This window comes from Sprattus sprattus (genome assembly GCF_963457725.1).
Source record: "Sprattus sprattus genome assembly, chromosome: 6".
Taxonomy (NCBI): domain Eukaryota; kingdom Metazoa; phylum Chordata; class Actinopteri; order Clupeiformes; family Clupeidae; genus Sprattus; species Sprattus sprattus.
Window position 1 is genome coordinate 7,370,361 of NC_137925.1, and position 5,329 is coordinate 7,375,689.

The following is a 5,329-nucleotide window of genomic DNA, read 5'->3' on the forward strand; positions in this document are numbered from 1 at the left end:
TATCTTTATCGCTCGTTATCTTATAAGTGACTGCAGGGAGCGTGGCCACTGGCGAGCTCAAGGCACTACAGTAATGTCTGACCCAGAGAGAGGCCGTGGACTGTGACGTAGCTCTGGCCCCGAGTCTGCTGCAGACTGAGTGAGCAAATAATAAGCAACACCTGGGCTTGAGTTATCTGCAATCCGGGAACTGACTGAACCACCTTGTGCAAACCACACTCCCAGATACAACATCACGGCCCACTATATCAGTGTCATCTGCACACGTGTGGAATGCACACACTGCGATCCGTGTGAAAGTGCAGCGTGGCAGCAGAGAGAGAGAGAGAGAGAGCGAGAGAGAGAGAAATAGGTAGTCTAAAGCAGACCATTGGGTGAAGTTTTTTGAAGAAAGTGTGGTTCAGGATTGAAATCTGGGGCAAAAAGCAGGACAGTGTTTATAGTTGAGCAGAATTGGTTTAGGAAGTTGGCACATGAGTTACAGGTTGTGGTCATTGTGTCATAAGTTCCAGCTTTTGTGTGTTAACAATTGAGAAAATCGGGTATTGTGAATGATGAATGGTAGACAGAAGTATATCAAATCACAAGCGTTTTTATCACCTCCTTTTTTATCATTTCATTATTGTACCTTTCACCCTTGGGCATACTTTTCTTACATGATAAATGGCAATTTTGGGTTGTGAAGGGTAAACAATGAATGGACATGATGAAACTTGGCCCTGTTTTAATAATATCATGACGGTTTTAATTAAACTGACTGTAAATTTATAAAATCACTTGATAATGTTTCACTCTATTTAAAATTTCACCTCCATTTTTATCTTTTTTCATCAAGTGCATTTTCATCACCTAATTTTTTATAAATATGTTTTTGTTACTTTATAGTAGCATACCTTATCACCGGGGAAGAAATTAGAAGATTAAGAAGCCTAGGAATAACAATACAGGTCGACACCATTAGGGCTCAGATACACATACGCGTTTTTGTAAAAACGCGACGCTAGGAAATGCATTGATCCCTATGGTACGGGGCGCTTTGCGTGAAAGCGCGCCGTACCATAGGAATCAATGTATTTCCTAGCGTCGCGTTTTTACAAAAACGCGTATGTGTATCTGAGCCCTTAGTCCATAGTTGATAAAGCTCCGTCAATTCGAAACTGAAAGTTCACAACTATCTCAATAACTATATGCGCTCAACAAACTTCTCCCCATAGTCACACGTCCGTCCACCCTACCCTACGCATGGAGGCAACCTATTTTTACAGTTTACAGGGAAATCAGTGAGGGGAGCTGCACGGCATCATCACTGACCATTTCTAAGGTCAGTCTGAGGATTCAGTTACGTGATTTATCTGTACATTTTCAACGTGTCAGTCAGTCAGTCAGTCAGCCAGTATACGTCAAGGCAACTGATTACTTGCGCAGTGCCGCAACTGTTGATAGGTTTGTGTGAATTATGGAGTTTATGAAATTGTCACTTTCATACCGTTACCGTATCAAGAAATGTCATGTCTGATTTGTTTTGCTAGTTTTTGTTTAGTAAGTTTGTTCATCATTTAAATATGGTAGGCTTACCGGTCAGAACCTAATTTTTTTAATGTTGCACAGATGTTTCACTGTTACTCACCTTGTCCTTACTTGGGCGCATTTAAGTAATCTTGTCAGAGAGGTTTTTTTTTAGTCTACCTTTTGTCGATTACAGTTCTTTGGTCAGAGTCAAGGAAAGGCGTTGGACGATTTGATGCTTGTGGCTGAAGCCGTTGTCTCAGCCATTGGGGTTTTATTTGGGGATTTTTAAATAATCTCGTGGTATTTTAGCAAAACGTAGTTGCCCCATCAGGCGGTTCGTAGTTTAGTTGGGTGCAGACTACAATTTGTCCATGCAAAGGCATTAAAACGTTCGAATTCAATTTCACGTTTGCAGTTCAAGCCTCAGCGGCGACCGCAGGTCCACAGGAATGTCATTGCTACTTATGGGCAGCAGAGAGCGTCGTTAGCTCGAGGGAAATACTATATCCAAAGTGAATGAAGTAAAAATAAAATAATAATAATAATAATAACTTGTGAATTAACGTGCGTTAACACGGGTTTCACTTTCCACGTTACGGTGGTTTCATGTGTATAAGCCCACTAGTAAGGCTTATCTTAAAATTAAATTGTATCTGGTGAACACATTTCTAGGAATGTCACTGTCCGTTGTAACTGTAGGCTACATGTGACAGACTAATCTTCGAAAAACTGAAGTAGGCTGCATACACAGATTTATCCATAATTCCACATTTGTACTTGCGTGCATACACGCATCGCCTTCAGACATTTGCTGCTGAATGTAACATTTGATACTGCACGGTAACTGTATCATGAACTTTATTCTGAACTTGCACAGAGATCTGATGAAATGTAGTTAAACAGTAGCCTATCAAAAATGTAAATGGTCCAGGATGTAAATAAAATCGATTGAACTGTTCGCATGTCCAGCGCTGAAGTCCAGATGAAGCGCAGGTAGTTCAGTCATGGCTGTGTTGATGAAAAGGTTTGAAGCTCGTGTCTGTGCCTCTGCCGTAGGTCTCTTGCTGCCTGGGCGGGATGGGAGTCGCTGCTGACATGATGACACGCCCTCTTTTCATGGCCATCATGATTACGTCATGGATGTGTATTCCGGTTCAGTGCGATTCTTGCGGTTTGGGTAAGTAAGGAATACTAGCCTACTACGACTATAACAACTTCTCCTACTACTACTACTACTACTAATAATAATATTATTATTAATAATAATACTAATAATAATAACAACTGTATTCACAGATCATCTCAAAGTTCTTGACAGAAATATTTAAGATTGTTTAACATTTAAAGATCAATCTTGTAGATTAAACAAACCCTTCATGTCCTTTGCTAATTGTATAGGTTGTTCTTTTGAATTGCATATGTATATACACACAGACACAGAGATTAATTTACCTGCCTGTCTAATTTGGTATGGCTTGCTCCTCTGAGGTGAGACAGTTGTTCCACTTCAAAACATGTCTGTTCTTCACACTCTTCATTTAGGGGTCGCAGTGAACTGCTCATATATACCTGAAAGCAAAAGTGTTACCTGCACTGTTGATTATTCAGAGGCAGCGGTACCTGGGAATTGTAAGGTCACATCAAGTTTCCTGAATGATATTCATAATGAATTGATTATGAACGGCAGCAATGGATCTGGAAGAGAAGGACTCAGTTTTGATGTCAGGAATGTTCAAGAAGGAGAGTATAAAGTCTTTGTTCGGACAACCTGTGGAGAACCATGCACATTCATCAGTATCACTATCCCAGGTACCATAAATGTGTTTTAGAGACTTAACACATTAATTATGTTGACATGAATGCTTTGACATGAAGTACCAATATATACATACATGCTTGTTTTTATATTTTATGAACAATATTAATAATTCAACTTTTTCATGATATAGGTGAAATTGCCAGCCTAGAGGGATGTAAGTATATAATTCAAATACCTTTCTTTATTATTTATTTGTATGTCTCAGGCTGGAAACAAAAATAATATCTCCCAAGACACTGAATATGTTGTGGGGCTTAACATTGAATTACTTTAGTGCACTATTCCTCAGTTAAAGAAAGGATGCACATGTAGTTTAAGTATGCACATGTAGTTAAAGTATGCATGTAGTTTAAGTATGCACATGTAGTTAAAGTATGCATGTAGTTTAAGTATGCATGTGTAGTTTAAGTATGCACATGTAGTTAAAGTATGCATGTAGTTTAAGTATGCACATGTAGTTAAAGTATGCATGAAGTTTAAGTATGCACATGTAGTGTATGCACATGTAGTTTAAGTATGCACATGAGGTTTAAGTATGCATGTGTAGTTTAATTATGGATATTGGCTGTCTTTACAGTTCATGCTGTTCATACACAAAGCATTCTATTTCCAAGCCTATTTACTGAAGAATGATTATGATTTTGCGGATGTTCTCTTTTTTCAGCCCCAGGTTCCCCAGCTTCCTTGAGGACTCATAGTAGCTGTGTCATAGTAGGATTCAGCGTTGTGGTCATTGTGGTTTTCTTTATGTTGGGCATTTTAAAACCCAAGAGGCTTTGTTCAAGATAATTGAACCTACCAGCGAGAGACACTGATGTAGAGAGTAATTGCTGTAGCAGTCATGAGGAACCAGTAACACTTCTGGACACCAATACAGACGAAGCATCGAGCTGATTCTAGCTCCAGACTCTTCACTTCAGATGGAGTGAAACACACCCATCTCAGCTTAAGTAGCACAGCCCCTGTCACATGGAGACACAAGCAGCACTCATTCACTGCCAGAAGAGGAAGAGCAAGAGCAAGAGGAGGCTTGCTGGCAAATCACAGAACAAATATTTAGCAGTTCTATTCATCTATGTATTTGTTTGGAGTCTTTTTGGTGTGTTTGTGTGTGGGGGTGTTTTGGTTGTGTGTGCTTGTGTAAAGGGGCATTTTAAGTGTGCAATTGTATGTGGTTGGGGTTTGATGGGGGGTGTTGTTGTGTGTGTCCTTCTGTTTGTGGCAGAGGGATACTGAAAGTGAAATGCCACTGAATTGTAAGTAAGCATGCTCGAGTTTAAGCTTCCTAACTTTGCTGTAGGCCATGTAAATAGTCTGTAAATAGCCAATGATACTTTTCTTATAAGCGATGTTATGAGCATGTTGATTAAAAGTCACTGTGAATTATATCAGTCTCACAACACCTTTTCCCCAAGGCCACCATGCTTCTCAACCAGCAACTTTAATCTCAGTGGCCACATGTTTACAATCACCTCACTGTAGGCTCACTTCCTGTATGTAGAGAATAGAATAGCAGGTAGCAGCTCTCAGACTCAGTGCAGTTGAAAAGTATAAAACAATACAAATAAAGACTGAGCTATACAGATTTACACTATACAAATACTCAGCTCAAATATTGTACATATAGTGCCAAAGTGCAATGACAGCTCTGGGATAGAAGCACCACAATTTACAGTTTTTTCCTATCGTTTTAGTCAATTTACCTAAACCATGTTCACATTCCCAAAACACTTAACACATTGAGCATACCAGTAGACCATGTGAACCAAACTGTGGATACTTGCCCCTATGCTTAGATACAAATGCTGGCAATGACACCTTCTTCCAAAATTGATGGATATCTGTCCCAGTCAATGTTCACTCCCGGCAAAACGCTGTGCAACTACAGCATATTTTACCAATGTTTAGATACTCTGTTCAAAACAGTTAACTTTCAGTTGAAAACCTAACTTATCAGTAATTAAGATCACTGTAGGTGAAAAGATGCTGCATTTGGACTGA

The 5,329-nt window shown here is 39.4% G+C and overlaps 1 long non-coding RNA gene across 1 annotated transcript; it reads left to right on the plus strand.

Annotated features, from left to right (window-relative positions):
* The first annotated feature begins 3,136 nt into the window (after nt 1–3,136).
* LOC308366647 lies at nt 3,137–4,172 on the plus strand. The gene is made up of 3 exons (XR_013968688.1): nt 3,137–3,318; nt 3,459–3,482; nt 3,993–4,172. It is a non-coding gene; the product is annotated as an uncharacterized lncRNA (long non-coding RNA).
* Nucleotides 4,173–5,329: the final 1,157 nt, after the last annotated feature.